Below are 16,643 nucleotides of genomic sequence, written 5' to 3'. Positions count from 1 at the left end.
CTATCTACCCGTCATTCTAATATTCTAGTTAATGAGTCCTAGTACTGTGAGCCTGTGTCTGTCTTGTTGATATTGTCATTGATATATCATCAGGTCACTCAGAATTATGAAAGTTGTGCTGGCATCATTCATGTACACAGTGTCTCAGATCTGCTTAAGGTAATTTTAATTTTTTTTAACTTTTATTTAATGAATATAAATTTCCAAAGTACGGCTTATGGATTACAATGGCTTCCCCCCCATACCGTCCCTCCCACCCACAACCCTCCCCTTTCCCACTCCCTCTCCCCTTCCATTCACATCAAGATTCATTTTCGATTCTCTTAATATACAGATCAGCTTAGTATACCTTAAGTAAGGATTTCAACAGTTTGCTCCCACACAGAAACATAAAGTGAAAAATAATAGATGATTTTTTTAAATGATGATGAAATCAGATCAGACCTATTGTCATGTTTAATCCCAGTGAGAGTCAAGCAGGGGTAATTTTAATTTTTAACACTACCAAAGTCACATATTTAACCTTCCTTGATTTTTATGACTCCAGAGATATCTTTCACTGAAATATTCCAATGTGTAGTGCTAGATATATTTGATCCTAAAATTATTCTAGTAGATTGAATGTGGCTTACATTACAGCCACTATTTTTTTTTCTTTTATATTCACTACACATTCACTACAAATTCCCCCATATCTACTTTTTAATAGTATTATATAATGTAAGTTAAACTTTTATTTTAGAAATTTTCTATCGTGTAGTTCTAGAGATACTAGAATAATTCCATTAAGGTTATTTTCTTTTTTTTTTATCTTTTATTTAATGAATATAAATTTCCAAAGTACGACTCATGTGTTACAATGGCTTCCCCCCGATACCGTCCCTCCCACCCACAACCCTCCCCTTTCCCACTCCCTCTCCCCTTCCATTCACATCAAGATTCATTTTCGATTATCTTAATATACAGAAGATCAGCTTAGTATACATTAAGTATTTCAACAGTTTGCTCCCACACAGAAACATAAAGTGAAAAATAATAGATGATTTTTTTAAATGATGATGAAATCAGATCAGACCTATTGTCATGTTTAATCCCAGTGAGAGTCAAGTTGGGAATTGATAATTTCTTTCTTTTTTTTTTTTTTTTTTTTTTTTTTTTACAGAAGATCAGTTTAGTGTACATTAAGTAAAGATTTCAGTCGTTTGCACCCCCATAGAAACACAAAGTGAAATATACTGTTTGAGTACTTGTTATAGCATTAAGCCTCAGTGTACAGCACGTTAAGGACAGAGATCCTACATGAGGAGTAAGTGCACAGTGACTCCTGTTGTTGACTTTACCAATTGACACTCCTGTTTATGGCATCAGTAATCTCCCTATGCACCCGTTATGAGTTTCCAAGGCTATGGAAGCCCCTTGAGTTCTCCGACTCTTATCTTGTTTAGACACGGTCATAGTCAAAGTGGAGGTTCTCTCCTCCCTTCAGAGAAAGGCACCTCCCTCTTTGAAGACCTGTTCTTTCCACTGGGATCTCACTCACAGAGATCTTTTTGCCAGAGTGTCTTGGCTTTCCATGCCTGAAATACTCTCATGGGCTTTTCAGCCAGATCCGAGTGCCTTTAGGGCTGATTCTGAGGCCAGAGTGCTGTTTAGGACATCCGCCATTCTATGAGTCTGCTGAGTATCTCACTTCCCATGTTGGATCACTCTCCCCTTTATTTATTCTATCGGTTGGTGTTAGCAGATACTAGACTTGTTTATGTGCTCCCTTTGACTCTTAGTCCTTTCATTATGATCAATTGTGAACTGAAATTGATCACTTGCAGTAGTGAGATGGCATTGGCACATGCCACCTTGATGGGATTGAATTGGGATCCCCTGGTATGCTTCTAACTCTACCAATTGGGGCAAGTCAGCCTGAGACAGTCAAAGCCAAAATCAACTATTGGGATTGCATCAAATTGAGAAGTTTCTGTACTGCAAAAGAAACAGTCAGGAGAGTGAAGAGACAACCGACAGAATGGGAAAAAATATTTGCAAACTATGCAACAGATAAAGGGTTAATAACCAGAATCTACAAAGAGATCAAGAAACTCCACAAAAACAAAACCAACAACCCACTTAAGAGATGGGCCAAGGACTTCAATAGACATTTTTCAAAAGAGGAAATCCAAATGGCCAACAGGCACATGAAAAAATGTTCAAGGTCACTAGCAATCAGGGAAATGCAAATCAAAACCACAATGAGGTTTCACCTCACCCCGGTTAGAATGGCTCACATACAGAAATCTAACAACAACAGATGCTGGCGAGGATGTGGGGAAAAAGGGACACTAACCCACTGTTGGTGGGAATGCAAACTGGTCAAGCCACTATGGAAATCAGTCTGGAGATTCCTCAGAAACCTGAATATAACCCTACCGTTCGACCCAGCCATCCCACTCCTTGGAATTTACCCAAAGGAGTTTAAATGGATAAACAAAAAAGCGGTCTGCACCCTAATGTTTATTGCAGCACAATTCACAATAGCCAAGACCTGGAACCAACCTAAATGCCCATCAACGGTAGACTGGATAAAGAAATTATGGGATATGTATTCTTTAGAGTACTATACCGCAGTAAGAAACAACGAAATCCATTAAGGTTATTTTCTAAAGTTGTTTGATCATTTCTTGACTCAAGATATTGGGGAATGTTCTTTAGTCTTATTTTTAAAATATAATGAAATGGGGGCTGGTGCTGTGGCATGGTGTGTTGACACTCTGGCCTGAAGCACTGGCATCCCAAATGGATGCTGGTTCAAGACCCAACTGCTCCACTTCCAATCCAGCCCTCTGCTGTGGCCTGGGAAAACAGGGGAAGATGGCCCAGGTCCTTGTGCTTCTGCACCCATGTAGGAGAGTCAGAGGAAACTCCTGGTCCTCGATTCAGATGGGCACAGCTCCAGCCATTGTGGCCAACTGGGGAGTGAACCAGCAGATGGAAGACCTCTCTCTCTGCCTCTCCTCTCTCTGTGTAACTCTGACTTTCAAATAAATAAATAAATAAATAAATCTTTAAAAATAAATATAGTGAAATGTTTTCCACCAAATACTCATATCTGTTATTCTTCATACCAATTACTCAGTTATGCTCACAATAATCACATAAAACATCTGTATAATGAGTATCCACTTTATTTCTTTTTAGTTAGAAAGATTTTGCCCATAAAAATGTTATGTGAACAAAACATTCATTCATTACTGTTTTTTCAACCAAGAGATACTTTATTGAGGCTGTGGGGCCATAGGCGATGGGCAAGATGTTGACCTGTGGGGTCAGGTACTTATCTTTTTCTTCTTTGGGAAGAGTTTGGGTATGAACATTTCTTCTTGACATTTCTTTTTGATAGAACTGATCATAGCACTTATGGCAGATCATTTTAACACAGTTGTACTTCTAGGCAAGCAGGCAAAGGGAGGGCTCAAAGATGCCATCTTGCAGCAGAGCACCAGTTGCAGGTTGGAGTCTTCCTGGGTGTTGTGGTTTGATAGAATGTGTCCATCATCCAGCTGCTGCCTGCAAATAGGAGATGCTGTTGGTCAGGAGGGATGCCCTCTTTGTCTTGGATTTTGGCTTTGGCATTCTCAGGAGTGATACTGGGCTCAGAATCATGAGGGATGGTCTCATCCAGCAAGTCTTCACAGAGATTTTTATCTCTGCATTTATGGAGCTACTTGACTGTCTCACTGAAGAGGAAGCTCATTCAGTACTTGAAAGCTGTTTCCTTCCCTGTGTCATACAGTTAGCATTCATGCCAGCAACACATCTGGTGTCCTTCTGTGATCTTCTGTGAATAAGGTAGCATTATTTTTTCTTCAGTGCTTTGCAGAGTTTAACTTTATTCCTGGATTTATGTAATTTAATTACGATCTGCTTGGCATAGTGATTTTATTCCATCCTGTCCTTGGAATACAATGAGCAGTGTGGAACTCTGGATTTATAGTTTTTGTCAAAGTGAAAAAAAGTTGGCCATTATTTCCCTAAACAAGCACCAGAGCATTTCAGAGATCCTACTTAAATGTATAATTGGACTGATGCTCTCCCCAGCATTTTCAGTCTTTTCCTATCCTCAAGTTGTGTTTTGATGGCTTATATTGATGTTTTCATGTCCATTCATCTTTTCTTCTGAAATGTCTAATCAGTACATCTTCCATTCAAAAATTACTCATTTCAGACACTGTAGCTTTAAACTCTATGAGCTGGTCTGGGAGCTTTCTGCATATTTACTCTGTGTATACTTCTATATAAAATTGTGATTCATGTCTAATAACTGTTGCAGACTCTTCCTTAGTATTGTTGTCTGCAACTTTTGAATATAAAATATATTTACCTAGCCTTTGTCCCTGTTGCTCAGATCCTCTATTTTCTGAGCAGTATTATTGTCATTGCCATCCCCTTTTGTCTCACTTGGTTTGGTGCTAAAACATAAGATGAGTCCAAATGGTGGAGTCATCTCACCAGAAAGACCATTCAACTGGGCATACTACATCCTACAGGGATTTCTTCTCCATGTTTAGGCCTTTGGCTTACAACAAGGAAGAAAATAAATATGTAGTTCACAACCTGTGCATGCCACAGATATGCAAATAGGTCTCTATGTAGCATTCTGCATTTGTATTGAAATGAGCATGAGTTAATACTGATGTCTTCAACTCTGATCCATCAACCTGAGTATCTTTCTGGGTGCTTACACTTCTTACCTATAGAGATCCACTCCAACAGTGACAAGTCTATCTCATTCCACTTACGTATTCCACCTTGGGATGCATCATTAACCATGTCAAATTTGTGAAGCTAGCTGCATCTCTGTAGGGAAATTCTTGCTGACCGCGAGCACAGTGCTAGTGCTGTTACTTGAGTTTGCCAGACTCCTATTAATTTCTTTTTAAAAAATTATTTAATTTTGAAAGAGAGTGAGAGTGAAAATGAGAGAAAGAGAGAGGGAGAGAGAGAGAATGCTTCATCTGCTGGTTCACTTTCCAGATGATCACAATGGCAAGAGCTGGGCCAGGCTGAAGCCAGGAGCCAAGAACCTCATCCCAGTCTCCAATGTGGGTGGAAGGTTCCAAACCCTTCAGTCATCTTCCCCTGTTTTTCCCATCCCTTTAATAGAGAGCTGGATCTTAGGTGGAACAGCTGAGGTATGAACAAGTGCCCATATGGGATGCTGGGTTTTGCAGGAGGTGGCTTTACCTGCATGCCACAAAATGTGCTTTCCACTCACTTTCCTAATTACCTAAGTTTCACCTCACAAAAAGCAGCAAAAATTTTGGTGCTGTGGTGCAGTGTGCTAAGTCTCCACTTGTGACACTAGCATCTCAGCTGTTCTAATCCCAGCTGTGCCTCTTCTGATCCACCTCTCAAGTACTTGGGCCCCTGCAACTGTGTGGGAGACCTTGAAGAAGCTCCTGGCTCCTGGCTTCAAATGTTCCAGCTCCAGCTGTTGTGGCCTTTGAGGAGTGAACCAGTGATTGGAAGACTTCTCTCTCTCCCTCTCTCTGTAACTCTGTCTCTAAAATAAAAAAAATCAATCTTTAAAAATAAGAACTTTAATTATTTAGAATGTTTATTTGCAATGCTGGGAGACACAGAGACATATAGATATAGTGAAATTCTATAACTTCTAGTTATTATATCAAAAGTGGCATATACATGCATACCTAAATTTGCCCATATATTGTTTTCTGTGAGGTTAATAATTTGCATTTTTGCACTTGGGTCTATGGACAATTTAAGTTATTTTTGTGAAATATATGAAAAGATTTTCATTATATCATGTTAGGTGTCCAATTTTTGTAGCACTAATTGTTGTCTCAGTTACATTGTCTTTACACCTTTGCCAGTGATCTTGTATTGTACTCATAATGGACTCTTTCTGGACTCCGTTGTGTATTTATCTGCTTACAATTCTTTTACCAATTCTGTACTTTCTTGGTTAACTTCTTAGTAAGTATTGAAGTTGTGCAGTGCTGATCTTCCAAGTATATTCTTTTTCAGTGATGAATTGGTTACTCTGTGCCTTTTGATTTTCCACATTAACTTTAGAGTCAGATATTATGTATAGTCAAAAAGTAACTTTCCATATTGTAATTGGGATTATGTTCAGTCCAAATATCAATTGGAGAAGGACTGATGATCTTGGTCGTACTGGGTCTTCTCACCCATTACCATGGAATGCATCTCCAACTACTTAATTCTTCTTTGATACCTTTCCACAAAGGTTTTCTCATATAAATGTATTACATATTTTGTTATACTCTGTCAGCATTTACATAATTTTTAGAATTACACAAAGATATATCTTTGGGGATAATGTAAATGTAATGTGTTTTAAAATTCATCCAGTTTATTGTTGACATGTAAGAAAGCAACTGATCTCAAGCGTATGTAATCTTGGTATGATTTATCATTGGTTTCATAGTAATTTAGTTGGTCCTTTTATATTTGCCAATATAAGCAATTATGTCCTCTCTGTACTATTTTTCTCCTTGAGATATATGCCTCTTATTTTCATATCTTATTGTATTAGGTAATGAATATAGTAGGATGTTAAAAAGCAGTAGTGAGAAGGCACAGGTTTGTCTTGTTCCTGTTCGTGGTAAAATTTAGAACTTACTCGTCTATTCTAGTTTGCTGGAAATTTTCATTTTTTATTCATCTTCTTATTTCCTAATCAGTGGTATTTGATTTTTCCAAGTTTTTTGTTGGAGTTGTTGACACATCGAGTTTATTTACTGTTGTATTGAATTGACAAAACTATGTTTCTCTTTTTGTTATAGTAATTGACCAAATTATGAACTTTTTTTCAGGGGGAAACACACAAATTTATTATGTGTTTAATAAAGTTAGCTACACATTGAATATGGACTCTAAGAGCTGCAAGATTGCTACACCATATATGGAGCTAAACAAAGAGATTGGGCTTGAGCTCTGAGAGGAAAGGGAGTGACTCAGGCCATGGAAGGTTGCAGGAAGGATGTGCAGTTAAGACGGGCTATCTTGTTACACAATACAAATTTTCCAGGTAGCAGTCAGCTGTGGGGATCTGTCTGGGCAAGAGTCAGACCTATTAATCTTTCCTTCCTGTGAAAAATCTTTCCTCAGCATAGAGGGGGATATCAGATGGAAAAGCCTCTGCCTGTCCCCCTATTGTTACTAATACGGATTTATTTTTACAGGACAGCTTTCAGAGCCATTCCTGTGTTGACAGAGGTCTGCACTTTCTCTGAATAATCACCTCAAAATGTGCCACAAATATGTTTTGGGGCGGAATTTTTTGGGGTGCCACAGTAGCCATGTCAGAAGTTGCCCACAGCTAGAGTATATCAAAATTTCATACAGAGTTTTTAAAACTGTATGCAGGCCACAGCGTGCCAGCCACAGTGGCCATTGGAGGGTGAACCAATGGAAAAACGAAAACCTTTCTCTCTGTCTCTCTCACTGTCCACTCTGCTGGTCAAAAAAAAAAAAAAAAACTGTATGCAAAATGTTATACAGAGTTAAAAATAGAGTAAGACTTTTCTGTTTAGTGAAACCCTGAAAGAAAGCTCAAAATTTTTGACAGCCATTAGAAACAAAGGTAATGCCTTGGTAGGGGACCCCGACTCTCCATGCAGATTTCAGCAGCATCTGTGCCTTTAGTTGGCATGGGGTATGGGGACTACCTGAAGCTCCCAGGCCACTCAAATTATGAACTTTTATTATTTTGCAATTGAATATCTACAGTATCAATTGCATATGAAATATCACCATCTTCATACCTTTTGGATTCATTTAAGAATATTATGTTGTTTATCAGTATCTATGTTCTTGAGAGATATTGCTCTGTAGTTCCATTTGCTGTATTCTTGCTGTACAGTTTTCATGGTAGTGGAATGCTAGTTTCTTACCATGTAATCAAACTCTTTTCCAGAAAAGTATTAAAAAGTTGGTAAAAATTCCCCTTAACTATTTTATAGAATATTCCAGCAAACCCCTCAGTAGTCTGCTGCTTTCTACTTTGGAATGTTATCAGATGTAGGCTCAATTTCTGTTTTCAAATAAACAAAGTTATTTATTTATTCACAAATAAATCAATTTATTACAGAAATCTCACATCTTCTTGTTTACTCCCCAAGTGACCAAAACAGCTGAAACTGGGCCAGGATAAAGCCAAGAGTCATAAATACCACCCAAGTCTCCTTTGTGGATGGAAAGAACCTAATGACTTGAGTATTTTGAGTGTTACCTACAAGATTGCACATTTGCAGGGAGCCAGGAGTTGGAATATAGCCAAGACCTGAAACCCTGGCCCTCTGATATAGGATGTAAGCACCTTACAGAGCATCTTAACCAGTGCAAAAAAGAAAAAGCACTTGATCCAATTCTTTTGCAATATATTCCCTATAAAGAATGTCTATTTCTTCTGGCATGATTTGAGACAGACTCTTCCTTTCCAGGAATTTGTCCATTTCTCCTAGGTTCCAAATACAATATTTTAAAGGACAATTTAAAAACCATTAATCCAGCATTTTATACAGGTTCAGTGAATAGTCTGGTCAGTGATAGTCCATCATTACCAAAGGAAACAACCAGTTTTCTTTGACTAATCTCTGTACATTTGTTCTAATAAGTAGTCCAGATCTTGACTTGTCACCTTGAACTTGTCTAGTCTTGGTTTTCAGGTTTTCTAGATTAGGTCTCTATAAATGTCATGATTTTCTTAAGTATGCCTAACTTTGAAGACTTGAACATCCAAATATTTTGTTACTTTTACATCATACCAAGTCTTTTTAAAAGTTTTTTGGGCAGGTCAATGTCTAAACTAAGTCTTACTGTACTGTGGATTTCATGTGGTTAATATACAATCTTCTGATATCTTATTTAGATGCCTTTGATATTAATAATATGCTAACAAAATCTTCATTGTGATAGACCTGGATAATTTGCAAACTGAATAGCCTTTCCATTCCCATCTCAAAAGCACATTATCTACATTGAGCCTCATGTAATTTAACTTGTTCTGTTCCCAGCCATCCCTTGCTCATGCAATTGTGAGGAGTGTATCCAGCTCTCAACCTTTCATCTTTGAACATTCCTACTCCTTATTTCCTTCCCTAGAGATATTAGACCTACATTAGCTGACCCCAGATATGATAGTGATAGGCTCTTTCTGGAATCCAACCAATTGTGCAGTAGGAAGCTAATTTTCCAAGAAAGGGACAAAACAGCTATAATGCTTGATTGTGAAACATTCTTTTCTTGGTTGCCTTACTATTGTATTTGTTAGTGAAATGATGCCATTTTCCGAAACCCAGCCTGGTTTACTAGATGCCAAGTGACCAAATAGCCCAATCACAAATATCAGCTCCACCCCCACCCTAATGGGATTTTCTGTTCCCACTTCCTTACCTCTGAAAAGCTGTATAAGACCTGTTCTCCCATTACAAGCTGTTGTTCTCTCTGTGCATGGGAAGGCAGCCTGTTGGGTTTCCCCCACCCAACAATAAACCTTTTCTCTTACTCCAAGCATTTGGTGTGTTTTGTGGCGGCCTTTCCTTTCAGTATTCCTTGCTGTCTTACTGTTGTTATGCCAGGAGATTCAAACTAAGCACTGAATACAAAATTATTTGATTTCTACATAAAGATTTCTGAACCATTGCAAATATAACCTGATGATGTATCATATGAGAAAATATGTACTTTGGCAACTTTATTTTGATACAATTTTAATATTTTTAAATCTGTGAGTTTTATCTTTTTTAAATGTTGAAGAATTCACAGAAACTGGATGGTTTCCAGGTTGGGGGGTTAGTTGTCTCTGTGTATGCTTTAATATTCTTTAGATTTTGAATTTCATGCCTTCTGAATTCCTCAAAGAGAAATAAAATCTAATTGTTAAATGAAAAAATGAGATGCTGCAGGTGTGGACTGAATGTTTGTGCCCTCCAAAAATTCATATGTTGAATCTGTGTCCTGAAAAGTTAAATGGATGTCCCCATGCTATGGTTTGCAGTTTGCCCTCCAGAGATTCATGTGCTGGAAATATAGATTTCAGTGTGTCATTGTTCAGGTGGTGCAAGCTTTAATATATGGGGCCTAATGGAAGATGAATAAGTCATTGGGGTAATCACCCTCAAAAGTTGTTAATGTGTTTCTCATGGGATCCATTTATTTCCTTGCAGAGTGTGTTATAAAGAGAACATGTCTGACTCCTACATCCCTGTGGCTTCCTATGTCACCCTGTGATCTCTTCTGTATATATCCCTACCATTGTGATGCTATCACCATGAGGCCCTCACCAGAGGCAAACATATGGGGCTGTCTGAACTTGAACATTAATCCTCTCAAACTGTCAGCCAAATAAACCTTTTTCTTTATAAATCATTAAGTTTTAACATTATGTTATGTCAATGGACAATGAACTAATACCCCCTCAACAGTGTGCCTGCTCTTTTAAAAAATATTTATTTATTTGAAATTCAGAGTCACACAGAGACAGGAGAAGCAGAGAGAGAGAGAGAGAGAGAGAGAGAGAGAGAGAGAGAGAGAGTATTCCATCTGATGGTTCACTCCCCAGTTGGCCTCAGTGGCCAGAGCTGTGCCAATCCAAAGCCAGAAGCCAGGAACCTTCTCCTGGTCTCCCACATGGGTGCAGGGGCCCAAGGACTTGGGCCATCTTCTATTGCTATCCCAGGCCACAGCAGAGAGCTGGATCAGAAGTGGAGTAGCTGGGTTTCAAACTGGTGCCCGTATGGGAACCTGGCACTTCAGGCTGGGCATTAACCTGCTGAGCCACAGAGCCAGCCCCGGTATGCCTGCTCTTGACTTGCTTCCATTGCTTTCTTTTAGATTTCCCCAAAAAACCAATCCCTCTGGGCTTCTCAAGAATTTGTTCCTGAATTGACTGTTGCCTTCCCATGCCAGCACCCCCATTCCCAGATTTTTCCAGCATCTGCTATCTTAAAAACAAAATTCCTCCCACCACCCCATTGTGCTCCCAGCTCTCAAACCCCATTTCCTGCTCCCTTCACAGCTAATCTTTCTGAAAGAGTTTTCAGTTTACCTGTCTCTCACATTCTTAACTCTAAATTTCTTTTGCTGTGCTAACGCAACTGCCATTCCCACCACTCAATAAAATTTCACTGGCCAGGGTCACCAATGACCTCACATGACTTAATAATCCACAACCTTCTCAGGTACATTGGGGAATTTCATTTCCTTTTCTCCCAACAAAAACTGAATTTCAAGCAAACAGATTCACTGAAAAACTCCCTCTTGGTATCCTAGGCTGGAACCTTTAGAGAGACCATCTTGTGCACAGTGCAATTTGTAGTAAAGAGCCTGAGGTGTGGACCACTATCAGGTAGCCAGAAGGATAGAGTCCCAGCCCCACAGGCCATGCAGCATACTGGAATGGGAACATCTAAGCCACAGAAACTAAAACTCTGGTGCCCATAAGAACAAGAATGCCACAGAAGAGTGATGATATGCCGTGATATTCCTTCATCCATTCTTATTTCTTGTACCCATGCCTTCTACATAATAAGTTGTCAATAACTTGTAAGTCCATTAATTTCAAAGATAGAGAGTGAGCCACATGATGATGTCACCTTTAAGTCTCACAGCATCATGTCATCTGAATTCCTATTCTTGCCCTATCAGGATGATGAATTCTGAGTAGTGGCATATAAGACAGAAACAGTGCATGTCATTATTTAGTCCCTAGCCTTAGCATATTTGAAGTAAAATGAGATTTTTATTCCTAGGGAATTGGATATATAATCTCATTGTGTAAATAATCTCATATGTGGTGATCAAAACTCAGTAATTCTTCAAATAGAAGTGATGACTGAAGACCTGCAGGGAGAAAAGGCAAACTTGGATTTAAGATATATACATAGATTTCAATCCATTTAATCAATTTTCAATCAACTAACTACATGGTCACCTCATGAATAGGAAATCAGAGAGTTATTGTTAATCCCTTTAGATGGTAGATTACCCAAAAAACAGTGGCAACACCTGGATCAGCATTATTGAGTGGTAGTCCAGGCTAACAGGTTTATGTTCAAGTCTACAATCACTTTCTGCTTTGGCCACCATGGTCACTGTATTTGTGTATCCACTGTGTAATAAATGCAATAAATGGCAGTGTCAGAGACCCGTTGAAATCAATGGCCCACATCATTCTGTCTATGCAGAAGCTTACTGGCTCTGCCTTCATAGTTGCTGTCTATTCATTATTAGTTAGCAATATAACATTCACACATTATAGCCACTCTAATAGGCACATTTCATGCCTCCTACTCAAAACTCCATGTGGCCGGCGCCGCGGCTCACGAGGCTAATCCTCCGCCTTGCGGCACCAGCACACCAGGTTCTAGTCCTGGTTAGGGTGCCAGATTCTGTCCAGGTTGCCCCTCTTCCAGGCCAGCTCTCTGCTGTGGCCAGGGAGTGCAGTGGGGGATGGCCCAAGTCCTTGGGCCCTGCACCCCATGGGAGACCAGGATAGGTACCTGGCTCCTGCCATCGGATCAGCGCGGTGTGCCAGCCATGGTGGCCATTGGAGGGTGAACCAATGGCAAAGGAAGACCATTCTCTCTGTCTCTCTCTCTCACTGTCCACTCTATAGCTGGAAGATCTTTTTACCAAGTAAAATAGTTCGAGGAGTGCAAACTGTGCTGCCTCTTGAAAGCCTACTGTCAGCCTTCTTTCCTGGTAGGAACTGAAGTCCATCCCAAAAAGGAGACTTTTTTTTATAAGAATGGGTCCCGGCATACTTCAGATCACTGCATCCCAACATAATTACTTATATGAAAGTCTTGAATCTTGGTACAGTTTACCTCTCATATTCTTAGATAAGTTTTAATAAGGTTTGCAATGTATTATTTAGATTTGCTCAATTGGTTTAACTCACATGGTGGCAGCGATTGAGTGTAATGCTGTGTTTTGTACAATAACAGAAAACAAATGTTTTCTCATGAGCTAAAAGAGAATGACAAGCTGAGGTTCTGATAAGACAAAAGGATTATGGAATGGGCAGTGATACACAGTAGTTACAAATTCTATCACAACTGAGATTTTTATGAAGATTTCTTTTGTTGTTGTTGTCGTTTTGTTTTAAGGGAAAGGGTTTATTGTGGGAATCCCAGCAGACCTGATGGAAGGGGCAAAGAAGGAAAAGAGGGAGAAGGAGAGTGTAAGAGAGATATCAAGAGATAGAGTGAGAGAGAGAGATTAGGAGATGGAGAGAAAGAGAGATGTATTCAGAAACAGGTCCACTTAAAACCTTACTTGGGGTTGGGCAGGGAAGTATGAGCAGCAAATCCCATTAGGATGGGGGGTGGAGCTGACACTGGTGGTTGGCCTATGGGGTCACCTGGCTTCCAGCCGTGGCAGTGGGGGCTAGAGCCTAGGGTGGTGGTCTTTGAGTATTACTTCATTATTTTGTTATGAATGTGTTTATGTAAATATTTCTGTGCTTTAAATACTGCTCCCTTTTATCATGTTTTCATATAACAGTTTGCCTCATAGTCTTTAAGTATTTTTAACTTTAAATCCTAAAAATTTTAGCTACAAGATATCAAGAAGGGTGACTGTTTATGCAAGGAATGTGCATGCTCTTTGAGGGAGTTGTGCATTTTTGGTTCTAAGTATTTTTGTATTATTTGACATGGAAGTAGAACTGTTATTTCTTTGGGGATTACATTTGTTTTAAGGAGATGTTTTGGATTCAGAATTGATAAGGATCCTATTGTAAATATTAACTCAACTCAGTCAATTTAGTTGGGCTGTTGTAATGAGTTTGACCAAACATTGTTATTGGTTGCTGTGTAGACATATTATAAATGTGATTAACATCTACCATCATCTAAATAAAAGATATTATATATATATGTGTGTGTGTGTGTGTGTGTGTGTGTGTATGTGTATATATATGCAAATTCCTCTATTAAGAACCCAGACTGATAGAGTAAGCCAATACAGGTAAGAAAATATAAGCTTAAATTAGTAATATGCAAATCTACTTGTGTTCTGAGAAATGGAATGTGAGTGTAATTAGAAAGCTTATGGGTATAATTAGAAAACCTACACTTAAGAATGAGTTTATTATTAAATTAATTAAATATTTGTACTCTGTATAATGTCAATACATTTTTAATGGTGCATTCTAGCTTGTTGCTAGAGCAGTGCTTTTCAAACCATCTGTAGGAAAGGACCAAGATTTTCCCATCCCATGGTAAATTGATATTTTGTAAAATAAAATAAAATGAATAATAATTACTATAAAAGTGAAATTCTGGGAGGACAGGAAATGTGTAATCTTGCTTTTTCATTTTAAATTAGTTGCTCCACAAAATTAACAATTGCTTCTCATGACAATTACCATGTTTTTAAAACACCTGCGACCTTTATATTTTGTTGCTGTCTTTGAATATATTACTACCACAAATACAGATTTAATGTAATTTGAATGTTCTATTTTTAGGTAATTTCTCTTTTCTCCTGTCACATTAGCATTGTTTCAAACAAAATACTTACTCCTTGTCACAGTAATGCCAGCATATTGCTTTTCACTTCATAATATTTGCAGCATTTTAGAATTTTTTTGATCCTTGACTTTCTGCATTCCATCTGCATATATCTTTAATATCCTAGTTTAAGTCAGTATTTTCCTGGTGAAATGGAGGCCATCTTGCTAGGGTTTACATTGTGAGGTCATCAGCTTCTTCAAAGTTCTGTAAGTTGTCTTGGCAACTTTCAAGTACACAGTTTCTCAGAGACATCTTAGGATGGGGTAATCATTCACCTCTTCCAGGTAATATATCATGTATATTTATGGATGTTTCTGGGACTGTAAATTTCCCTTTAATTGGGAAAACTAAAGCAGTTGAAGACTGTTATGGTAAGTGTCATTGTCTTTGATTTTCTTTTTCTTGAGTCTTTACTTTCCTTTTTAATATGTTGTAATAGTCAATTAATCACCAATTAATAAAATTTCTCTTTTATCCCACCGAATTAATCATTTCTACTCACATAATAAATATATTTCAATTAATAAAACATCCAACTTTTATGTTTCATCTTTCAGATTACCATTACCCCTGTATGTGTTTTAATATCCTAGTCTAAGTTTATCCTTCCTTATGAACCTGTAAACAAATTAAATTTTGACTCTGAAGTCATGAACTCCAGCAAAATTATTTAAGCTCTACTGAAAATTGTTATGCACATATATTTTGAGAAATCTTGGCATCCCTGAAAATTCACACTTTCCAGGTAATCCATTTTAGAACCATCTTATTTTATTTTCTTTTTAAAATATTTATTTATTTGAAGAGATACACAGAGAGGAGAGAAAGAAATCTACCATCTTCTAGTTTACTCCACAGATTTTTCTTTTTTTGTCTTTTTTTTAATTTTTATTTAATGAATATAAATTTCCAAAGTACAGAATATGGATTACAATGGTTTCCCCCCAATAACGTCCCTCCAACCCACAACCCTCCCCTTATACACTCCCTCTCCCCTTCCATTCACTTCAAGATTCATTTTCGATTCTCTTTATATACAGAAGATCAGTTTAGCATACATTAAGTAAAGATTTCAACAGTTTGCTCCCACACAGAAACATAAAGTGAAAAATACTGTTTGAGTACTAGTTATAGCATTAAATCTCAATGTACAGCACACTAAGGACAAAGATCCTACATGAGGAGTAAGTGCACAGTGACTCCCGTTGTTGACTTAACAAATTGACACTCTTGTTTATGGCATCAGTAATCACCCTAGGCTCTTGTCATGAGCTGTCAAGGCTATGGAAGCCCTCTGAGTTCACTGACTCTGATCATATGTAGACAAGGCCATGGTCAAAGTGGAAGTTCTCTCCTCCCTTCAGAGAAAGGTACCTCCTTCTTTGATGACCCGTTCTTTCCACTGGGATCTCACACGCAGAGATCTTTCATTTAGGTTTTTTTTTTTTTTTCCCCCAGAGTGTCTTGGCTTTCCATGCCTGAAATACTCTCATGGGCATTTCAGCCAGATCCGCATGCCTTAATGGCTGATTATGAGGCCAGAGTGCTGTTAGGACATTTGCCATTCTATGAGTCTGCTGTGTATCTCACTTCCCATGTTGGATCATTCTCTCCCTTTTTGATTCTATCAGCTAGTATTTGCAGACACTATTCTTGTTTATGTGATCCCTTTGGTTCTTAGTCCTATCATTATGATCAATTGTGAACAGAAATGGATCACTGGGACTAGTGAGATGACAATGGTACATGCCACCTCGATGGGATTGAATTCGAATCCCCTGGTATGTTTCTAACTCTACCGTTTGAGGCAAGTCAGCTTGAGCATGTCCCAAATTGCACATCTCTTCCCTCTCTTATTCCCACTCTTACATTTAACAGCAATCACTTTTCAGTTAAGTTTCAGCACTTAAGAAGAATTGTGTATTGATTACAGTATTCAACCAAAAGTATTAAGTAGAACAAACAAAAAAAATACTAAGAGGGATAACATATTAAGCTGCTCATCAACAGTCAGGGTGAGGGCAAGTCACCGTTTCTCATAGTGTTTATTTCACTTTCACAGGTTTCCTATTTGGTGCTCAGTTA

The sequence above is a fragment of the Oryctolagus cuniculus genome, chromosome Y (assembly GCF_051225735.1).
Source record: "Oryctolagus cuniculus isolate XC-2025 breed Fujian yellow rabbit chromosome Y, ASM5122573v1, whole genome shotgun sequence".
NCBI classification, from domain to species: Eukaryota; Metazoa; Chordata; class Mammalia; order Lagomorpha; family Leporidae; genus Oryctolagus; species Oryctolagus cuniculus.
Note: the sequence above shows the minus strand (reverse complement) of the source record.